This window comes from Amblyomma mixtum, chromosome 4 (assembly GCF_055824585.1).
Source record: "Amblyomma mixtum isolate Tamu chromosome 4, ASM5582458v1, whole genome shotgun sequence".
Classification (NCBI taxonomy): domain Eukaryota; kingdom Metazoa; phylum Arthropoda; class Arachnida; order Ixodida; family Ixodidae; genus Amblyomma; species Amblyomma mixtum.
Window position 1 is genome coordinate 92514871 of NC_143015.1, and position 10774 is coordinate 92525644.

The window sequence follows — 10774 nt, forward strand, 5'->3', positions numbered from 1 at the left end:
GTGGAGCTGAACGCGAGCACGCCAAGGCTCGAGCAGAAGCTGAACGCGAGCACGCCAAGGCTCAGGAAAAAAGCTCAACACCAAGTGCGGAGCAATGGGAGAGCCGGCTCACCAGCTGCGAGCTAGAGGCCCAAAGGGCACTCATAGCACACGCAAGCGAGGTGGCCAGACTCAGTGGAGCCCTGGACTAGGGGACCACCCAAGGCTAGGAGGCAACCTCAAGACTTGAAGAGAAGACTTGAAGAAGACCTCCACCGCAGGCTAAATCTTATAAATCAATAAAGTTTCTACTCACTCACTCAACGCGAGCACGCCAAGGCCCAAGCTGAAGCCGAACGCGAACATGCAAAGTCGCTAGCAGAGGCTGAAGAGCGTAGATTGCAGCTCCAATCAAAGCTCGCAGAAGCTGGTGGGGGTAATCGAGAACCAGCACCACGGCCCTCAGGAGCAGTTAGCCCACACAAGTTGATCCCGGCTTTCGACGATCGCAGGGATCACTTGGATGCAAACTTCAAACGTTTTGAGCGTATCGCAGAAGGGCACAGCTGGCCCTTAGCTGCTTGTATTCTACGACGGACTGCCACTGATCCAACACTCAAAATAATCATTTGGGCTCCTGGCAACCAGGAATTACGAGGTGATGAGGCCGCTGACGCGGCTGCCCGAGCGCTTACTCACCGGGCTCCTCATCCCAGCTCTTATGGCTCGGAGACAAACCAGCCGCTGTTGCGATTCAGGGAAATAATAACGCATTATAGCGACATCCACCGCCTTTTCTCGGCCCCTGCAAAGGGGCTGAGTAAGACGGAGGAGCGAACTCTACTCTGGTACTCTACTCTGTCCTGCAATCATAAAACATTACGATCCCAACACGGATGGCCGATGCCCGCACTGTGGGGAGGCCTGTGATATCTTCCACATGGTGTGGGCATGTACTAAAAATCCCCACCTCCCCCCTTCCCCTACCCCTTCCTGAGAGGCATGGGAGACTGCCCTCCTCAACTGCTCCTCGCTTGAGTCCCAAAGGGCTCTGGTGAAACGGGCGAGAGACGGGGCCTAGTCATACGGTGTCCCGGACTAGGGACGCCGACCATGTAGCGGGGCCACTCTGTGGCTTCCAAACTCTATTTCACAAAATAAAAGTTTTCACCACCACCACCACCACCTAAGGAAAAATGGACTACAGCACTGAGTATGGCGCTTCTTTGTGTCACTCTTTCGTCACGTGTCCCGTTCTTGTTGCGCTGTGAGCAAAATCATGAGCACTCAGTTCGTCTTTGACTGGGGAGCCTCTCCGTGTGTTCGGTCGACTGTCTCCAGCAGCTGCAATGGGCTACGATGAGGCAAAACTAGCCCTGCTCCAACATTTTCGGTTCACAGCAGAAGTTTATCGCGAAAGGTTTCGGGAAAGTAAGCCGCTTGATAATGAAACAGGCAAGCAATATGCAGCACGCCTGCTCAGTCTTTTAAGGCGAAAGCCTTAAAAGACTCATACTGGCTCATACTGTCGTGACCAAGACGTGTTAGCAAATCTGTTCGCGTTTCAGATTGGTCGAAATGGTCGTGACGTCACTGCTCGCGAATTTTGGCGGGTGTCCACGCAGGAAACTCTGGAAACAAAGGGGTCGACCGACTAGCCCGAGGACTAACTAACCGGGCGGCCGGCCCCACGGACCCAGACGCTCTTGCCGAGGCTCCCCAGACCTTTGCCGAAATTACCAACCTCTACAGAGAAATGAGACGCCAGTTCCCGCCTCCACACCCCGACTTGAATCGAGCGCAAGCCACCTTGCTCCGCAGGTTGCAGACACACTCTATCCTTAGCCATTCTAGACTTTCACTCATCACAGACGGGGAATACGACCCCGTCTGCCAAAATTCTTACCAGGGAGAAATCGCCACCCAGGCTCACATCCTCTGGGGTTGCGCGGGAAATCCGCCCCCTCGAACCTTACTGCCAGCTCCCTCCGAAGACGGATGGAACGAACTCCTCAAAAGACCAGACAAGAGCATCCAACTAGCACTCATTTCGTGGGCCCAGGAAGTCGCCCCCACCTGGGGGCCACACCGAGCCCACCTGCCCTAAATCCCGCCAATCTATGGCAATAAAGTCGTTTCTCTCTCTCTCTCTCTCCACCGAAATATGTAAGACAGTTACTGCGCAATTTCCTTTTCTCAAATACAATTTTCGACTGCTGTCCACCGAAATATGTGAGACAGCTACTGAGTAATTTCTTTTCCTGAAATACAATTTTCATTTTCTTCATTACGGCCCCTCTTTCTTCTTTCACTCCACTTCCTCCCTTCCTGTACGGTGCTGTTCAGGTGCCCACCGAGATTGCAGAGAATTACAGCGCCCTTTCCTTTCCTCAATAAGCGTTGCGTTCAAAGGGCAACGCATCGCGCCGAACGGGTGGTGGCGTTCCATGGAATCCCTGGCAGAGCTACAACACCACGCTGTCTCGTTCCACTCCTAAAAGTCAAGCTTAAGCGTTATTAATTGGCAGTTAATGCACCAACAGAATGTGAAGTGAACAATCGCGTAGCAAAATGCAGCACTCAGGCTTTCGTCTTTCACCGCTTTAGCCGCTAAAGTTCCTCGTAATTTTTTGATCGATGGGTCGAGATGTCGGGAACGGCCACAACGTACAATGATTTACGTGACTTGGTGGTGGCTGAAGAATTCATGAGGAACGGCCATAATCATCTGGCGATTTTCCTTCGAGAAAGAGAATGCAAGACGCTGGACAAATTGGCTGAGGCGGCAGACATCTTTCTAGAGGTTCAGCGGCAAAGAAACTTGTCTTTGTTCAAAGAAACGTTCGAGGTGGGCATTCCGAAAGAGAAGGATGTTCCATCAAATAGACAGTCAGGAAAGTGCCTCATTTGTAATCGACCAGGACATACAGCTGCCGACTGTCGCTCAAAGCCAAAACAGTTTTATTGCGTGTGTTGTCGAAAAACAGGGCATGAAGTAAGTTCCTGCTCAAGAAACCGCAAAAACCAGAAGCAGGCGTCGTGTTGTGTTCAGCCAGATATTGTTGCGCCTGAAACGGTGTCCACAACAGCAGGTAGGCTTGAACCAGCTGACGATAAGGCGGTGGTCGGTCTTGCCCGGAAAAGTTGTGCCGACGCACAACACGTGCCTCTTCTAGAGAGAGAGCTCCGACACCTATCCTTACCTGTTTTACCAGACACGGGGAGAAATACGGTAGTTTTGCGGAGGGCCCTAGTTCCTGACTCAGCTCTCACCGGCTCAAGATCTAGTGCTTCTTACTGATGGCAGTATCCTGGAAGTTTAGATATTCAAATATATAAAATTTAAAGAAGTAAAGATAAGATTTAAGATTTAAAGAATTTAAAGATATAGTCAATCACTACCAAGACTCTCACCGCAAGTACCCGACCCCCCTCAAGGTGCTGGGAAAAGCAGGTGAGCGTCTTCTGATAAGACTTTTTACAAATACATTGCTGTGCCCGGCAGTCACGAAACACTTCGACCCCTCCTTTTCTGGCCTCTGCTCATACTGTACGGAGGTAGCTGACACCCACCATATGGTGTGGGCATGCCAGAAAAATCCTTCCCTCACTCCCCACCCCAACCCAAGCCGAGAGGACTAGGAGGCGGCCCTGCTCGTCTGCCACGACCTTCCGGCCCAACAGGCCATGGTCCGGCGTGCCCGAGCGGCGGTAGAGTCAAATGGGGTCCCGGAATAGGGACCCCACCTAGTATTGTGAGGGGGGTGGCGCACTAGGGGCCACCGCCCAAACTACCTCTCTATGTGTAACTTGTAATAAATGCTTTTCACCACCACCACTCGAGGCAGAAGTCTGTATCGCTTTCTCTTATTTTACTGGCATGGCCCTGGTGATGTGCATGGAGACACCATTGTACGATGTCATAATTGGAAATATACGAGAGGCCCGTGGGCCGTCAAATCCATATATTAATTTGAAGAAATCGGAGGGCTTTGGTAAATTATGTCCGGGCATAGTCAATAACGTGGTTGCCAGTGGAAATGGCGAGGGCGAGGGCCCAAAAGTGGTATTGGCTGGAAAAGAAGTTGCCAAGCGAAGTAGGAAAAAATGGGGCCTTTAGCGTCAGTCCCATGCAGTTCACCAACGAGGTGTTAGAAAAATAGCAAAGTGAGGATTGTTCAATGAAGGCTTGTTGGCTGAAAGTAGGAAAGGTGTTTCTTGGCAAGCACGGCACGTCGCACTCGTATTCTGTTGAGAAGGGTTTCCTGCACCGCCTGTCCTATCTCGCCTCCGGCAGAGAGGCTCGACAGGTAGTACTTCCAAAGCTTTGCAGATCGCAGGCGTTAAGGCTTGCCCACGATAGCCCATTGGCGGGCATCAGGGCATTAAGAAAACTACAGACCGAGTTCTGAAAGAATTCTACTGCCCAGGAGTGCAGGATGAGATTAAAACGTATGTCAGGTCGTGGGACACCTGCCAAAAGACGTGCGCGAAAAGGCAAGAAAGGGAAAGCTCCTTTGGGACACACGCCTCTTATCGACACTCCTTTTGATCGGGTCGCTGCCGATATTATCGGCCCGCTGTCACCCACATCGGTGAAATGGAATAAGTATATCCTCACTGTCGTCGATTTTGCCACGCGGTATTCCGGTGGCGTGGCTCTGCCAAAGATAGATTCAGAAACCGCGGAAGAAGGTTTAGCGGAATTATTTTCAAGAATAGGATTTTCGAGAGCTTCTGTGACTAGGGCTCCTGTTTCACTTCGGAAATGATGAGAGAGCTCAATGATCTCTTGGCAGTGAAACATCTCAGCATGACCCCTTACCATCCAATTTTCACTGAGATGGGTGAGAAATTTAATGGAACACTCAAGCAGATGCTGCGAGAGCTGTGTTAAGAGCAGCCCAAAACGTGGGATCAATATATCACTCCGCCTCTGTTTGCGTACAGAGAGGTGCCGCAGGCGAGTCTCGGGTTTTGCTCTTTCGAGATGATTTTTGGCCGACATGTGCGAGGACCGCTCGCAGTCTTCAGAGAGCTCTGGACAAGGGAAGAGCTGGGAGAAGACACAAAGACGACATATGGGTGCGTTCTTGATCCGAGAGAACGTCTCGGGAAAACTGTGAGAGCGGCACATCAAAATTTGTTGCGTGCCCAGAATTCTTAGAAGAGATACCGTGACACGAATGGCCAAAAGAGGTATTTAAGAATTGTAGATCGTGCCCTTATTCTTTGCCGAGTAGCCACAATAAACTTCTGATGGAGAGAAAAGGTCCGTTCGTAGTTTCTGCCAAAAAGAACGATGTGCAATATTGGATCGACTTCGGCTGCACTAAGAAGCTATTCCACATCAATATGCTAAAACGGTACGAAGAGCGTGTGTCCCAGGAGACCGTTTTCTAAGAGATCTTTTGTAAATTGTTGAAGGGTGAGGCCCAATGTACAGTGCTACAATCGACTGTTTTTAACCTGCGCAAATGCGGTGTGGTAGTGCTTGTGGGTTGGTTTTCTCTCCAATTCCTTCTTTCTCCGGATATGGACTGTTGGTGTGTACGTATTCACCTTTATGGTATTGTCACGCTGTAGTGACGGCAATCCAGCAGCCAGGGAGACAGCAACAAAACTGTATTCACCTTTATTGTATTGTCACGTTGTAGTGACGGAAATCCAGCAGCCAGGGAGACAGCAACAAAACTTCCAAACGAAGCTCTTTATTTGGGCTGACTTGCGCCCGCAAAAGCACTGAATCACTCGGCTGCGGCGTAAGCAACAAACGTGCTCGTCACTCGTCGAACTACGAAAGCCCGCAGCTTGCGGCATCGCTCAATTTAAAGCCGGCGAGGAAACTTCGAGATAACAGGTCAAGGGCATCTACAGTAATCTGGAAACACGTAGACGCTGCTCTTCATGGCTGTGATCAATCGAGATTAGTCCAGTCGCTTCTCGCGTCAATAACAAAAATGATAACACCCCTTTCCTGCGACCTTGCGCGAACGAACGGACACTATAGTGATACGTGGCATTACCCCCCTTCCTATGAAGCGTCGCCTTGACGCTTCAAAAATGAAAATAAATGCGGAGAATGTAAACATCGAGTCCATTAGCGTTCATAGTAAGTTTTAAGGCGTACGACGTGTACGACTTACGGGCGTGTGCGTCGTCGTTGAGATGCTGTAGTGCTGTCGGGGATGACTTCATAGTCGAGGTCACCGACGCGACGGAGAACCCTGTACGGGCCAAAGTAGCGTCGAAACAACTTTTCACTCAATCCACGGCGGCGAACTGGCGTCCATATCCAAACACGATCACCTGGCTTGTAACGCCTGTCTCGTCGGCGCAGATTGTAGCGTCGGGCGTCGGCGTGCTGCTGGTCTTTTGCGAAGCCGCGCAAGTCTTCGGGCTTCCTCGGCGCGATCAAGATAGGCGGCGACGTCGTGGTTGTCTTCGTCTGAAACGTGCGGGAGCATTGCGTCGAGTGTTGTCGTGGGCTTCCTGTCGTATACAAGCTGGAATGGGGTAAACCTGGTAGTCTCCTGGACGGCAGTGTTATAGGCAAAGATCACGTACGGCAGAATGGAGTCCCACGTATTGTGTTCGGCGTCGATGTACATGGAGAGCATGTCTGCGATAGTTTTGTTCAGACGCTCTGTGAGTCCGTTGGTTTGCGGATGATAGGCAGTTGTCGTCCTCCGATGGCTTGTCTGACTATAGTGGAGAATGGCTTTCGTCAGCTCCGCTGTAAACGCCGTTACTCTGTCTGTAATGAGCACTTCGGGGGCGCCGTGTCGCAGGAGAATTTGTTCGACAAAAAATTTTGCAACTTCTGTTGCTGTACCATTAGGCAACGATTTTGCTTTGCCGTATCGGGTCATGTAGTCGGTGGCGACGATGATCCATTTGTTAAACAATGATGAAGTCGGAAAGGGGCCGAGGAGGTCCATCCCGATTTGCTTAAAGCGCTTAATTGGAGGTGGTACGGGGTTCAGGAGTCTGGCTGGTCTAGTCGGAGGCGGTTTGCGTCGCTGACACTCACGGCACGTTTTAAGGCGGAAGCCTTTAATGCCTCATCGTTGTAAGCAGGAGCTGTCGACAAGAAATGTCACGCTTTTCAGTTGGTCGAAACGGTCGTAACGTCACAGTGCGCGAATTTCAAACGGGGCCAATTGTACTTTGGCTACTAACCATGCAACCAATTAAAGGGATCGTATAGTGATGCTCCAAGTAAGTTTGAGATTAGTTAATTGCTTACTTAACCAATTAGTCCAATTAACCTTTCTAGTCAGACCAGATAAATAAATAAAACCGAGTAAGAAATTGGCCGAGCTTGGAAATCGAACCCCGGTCTCCGGAGTGCGAGTCGAGCACGCTACCACTCCGCTATGCCAGCTCGATAGTTTGGAATGAACAAAGGTGCGTCTAGTGAATACGGTGTCTTCGTTCACTCCCATCTTCCTCCCTTCCCGTTACAGCGAGGTTCAGGTGTGCACCGAGATATGCGAGACAGATACATTTCCTTTGCTCAAAAACCAATTTACTGACGAGCAAGGCGTATTTGTCCTCGTTTCGGATTGGTCCAAATTGTCGTGATGTCACCACGCGCGAATTTTGACGGGTGTCCACCTAAATATGTGAGACAGTTACTGCGCAACTTTCTTTCGTCAAATACAATTTTCGACTAGTGCTACTGAGATATGCGAGACAGTTACTGCGTAATTTCCTTTCCTCAAATACAATTTTCATTTTCTTGATTACAGCCCCTCTTTCTTCTTTCACTCCACTTCCTCCTTTCCTGTACAGTGCGGCTCAGGTGTCCACCGAGACGACAGAGAATTACTGCGCCATTTCCTTTCCTTAAAAAGCGTTGCGTTCAAAGGGCAAGGCATCGCGCCGAACGGGTGGTGGCGTTCAATGGACTTCGTGGCAGCGCTACAACACGCTGTCGCGTTCCACTCCTAAAGGTGAAGCTTAAGCGTCATTAATTGCCAGTTAATTAATGCACCAACAAAATGTGAAGTGAACAATCGCGTAGCAGAATGCAGCACTCAGGCTTTCGCCTTTCAGCACTTTAGCCGCTAAAGTTCCTCGTAATTTTTCACGTAATGGGAAACATCGGTAGCTAGCCGTAGCCAATAGTACTTCTCCTGGATGGGGTGCAACGTGCGAGCAATCCCGAGATGCCCTGCAGTCGGCTCATCATGGCATGCCTGCATAATTTCTTGCCCGAGATTTTTGGGCACGACAAGAAGATGCACTGTCCTGTTGGGCGCGAAGTTGTTCTTCAGGAGGACAATATTTTGAACGACGATGGACGACAGCTGGGGCTTGAACCCTCGGGGAGGCGATGCGGTCTTTCCTTTCAGATAAGCAACTAGGCTTTGCAACTCAGGTTGACACCCAACTGCGCGGGAACGCGGATGTGCTCTGCATGGGCTCCGTGAATCGTCAGTGTTCTTGACCGGAAAACCCCAGTTTAATGCAAAGTGTTTATTGGATGTGTTCCGTGAAGTTACGAGGACCATCTGGACACCAATTTTATCTCTGTGAGTAGAATATTTTTCCACTTACGGGACATTGAAATCTTGAGGCGGCGAGAGCCACGCTACACCTAACGCCGACGTAGCGTCGGCCGTGGCCGAAGCAGGAGACGCATGGGCTTCGCTGGCCCTACCGGGGCTGAGCAGCCTCAACGGCGGTATGGCATCAGCATGACTGCGGCACACATTACGGCCCCGGTTATTGAAAATAACCCGGGTACGGACCAGCCCCAAGCCATAGAGCTTGCAAGCACCAACAACGCTGGAGCTACGAGGGGACCGCAAGAACAACCAAGAGTCTACCCAGTCAACGAGACCCCGTGGCGAGTGATGAAGGAATTAGTGGAGCGCAGAGCCCAGAAGGATAGGAAAGCTACCGGTCAGGCAAGTACACCTTCGGAGGCAAACAAGACTGCAGTGAGAACGAGCGAGCCACAGCAGCAGAAACCTGGGACGCCGGGACCGAACGCCATGGTCCCGAACGCGCCACCGGCGTCCGCTGCAAACAACCAACTGAAGACACTGCCTGGTAACAGGCGAGATTTCGTACAGCTCCCGAAAGGAGGATACAAAATCATATTCCGACCGAAGAGCCACAACCTAAGAGTGGGAGATTTCAAGCCCAGCGATTACATACAAGCCCTGGTGAAGGAATGCAACCTGGTATACATCGGCGACATGCTTGTCGCGGTGAAAGCCATCTCAAACATAATAATAGTCCGGACGCCAGATGGTGCGAAGGCAGAAGCTCTGCAAAAGACGAGGAAGTTGTGCCTCGGAGACAAACAATTCGAGTTCAATGCCTACTGCTCCACGGCGGAGGGAACTATCCGGGGTGTGGTGCATGGAGTGATGGCCGGCACCACGCAAGAGATCCTAATGAACCACATCCAAGTAGCAACGCCGGGAATTCGTGCAGTCTACGCAAGAATGCTCGGGAAGTCAGAGTCAGCGCTCATCGCGTTCGACGGACCGAGGTTGCCCAAGACAGTCGCAGTGATGGGAGGACTTTACAGAGTTTACCCTTACCAACCTACGAAGCAGGTGTGCTTGAGATGCCACCTGCAGGGGCACCGATCAGACGTCTGCCCGGAACCAGAACCCATTCCGCAGTGTCCTAGATGCAAACGTGCCAACGTCGACGGACACGAGTGTGGGGAGCCCAGGTGTGAGTGGTGCGGCGAAGCTCACGCCACGGGCGATATAGGATGTAAGAGACGTCTCAAGCGGAAAGGCCAGCAGAACCAGCAAGGCAAGAAAAAAGAAAGCAGTTGCCACGGTGGTCACAGGCCGCGGTGGTTCGACAGCGAGGAAGCCGAAACGAAAGGAAAGAACGGATCCTCGAGATCTGCGTCTCGAAACAGGCGCGGCGGCAGCAGAAGCCGAACGCCGTTCTTCAAAGAGGGAGACTTTCCGGGGCTAGCAGACGCGAGAACCACCGACCACGATGGCGACAACGCCTGGGTTCGAGGGAACGCTCACGGCGCTTCCGCATCTAAACAGAAGACCAAGCAGTCCAAGAAGGTGAGTCAGTCTAGGAGCGAGTCTCCAGTATCCCACTGCTCTAGACTATTCGATACAGGCTAGATTCGAAGCTCTAGAAAAAACAAACAGGGAACTTAGAGAGGAAAATGAACGGCTAAAAAGGAGGCTCTCGTTTATAGAACAGCGACAACAAAGAGAAGAAAATGATACAAACCGAGGAAAAGTACACGGAGTACAATCGCCCACGACGAAAACAAGCACGCAAGGGCCAGTAGCCGTACAACCGCAAGTAAGGGAAGAAATAGATGCTACTATACCACTGCACCAAATACAGGAGCAACAGAAAACAGTCTTGGCGACGCTGGAACAAATCATGAGCAGACTGAACGCAACCGATCAGAGATTGGCAGAACTTTTCAGGAGACAAAACAAGAGAGCACCGGAACAGGTCGACCTAAACGAAAGCGCGAAGATCTTCGCGGCGCAGCAGTAGTGTCACATCATGGCTAACGGAGAAGAAAAATTTACAATATGGCAATGGAACTGTAGAGGATTTCGAAAAAAAACCGATTTCAACATACATGTAATGCAGCATAAACACCCTCCCACTGTAATAGCGCTGCAAGAAACTAACACTTCGCCGAAGATAATCGGCTACGACACCATAGTAGATGAAAGATTTAAAAAAGTGGCCATTTTATGTCAGAAGGGGGTCACTACGCACAAGCACACGACACCAGAAGAAGATATAGAACACCTTTTAATAGAGGTAATAC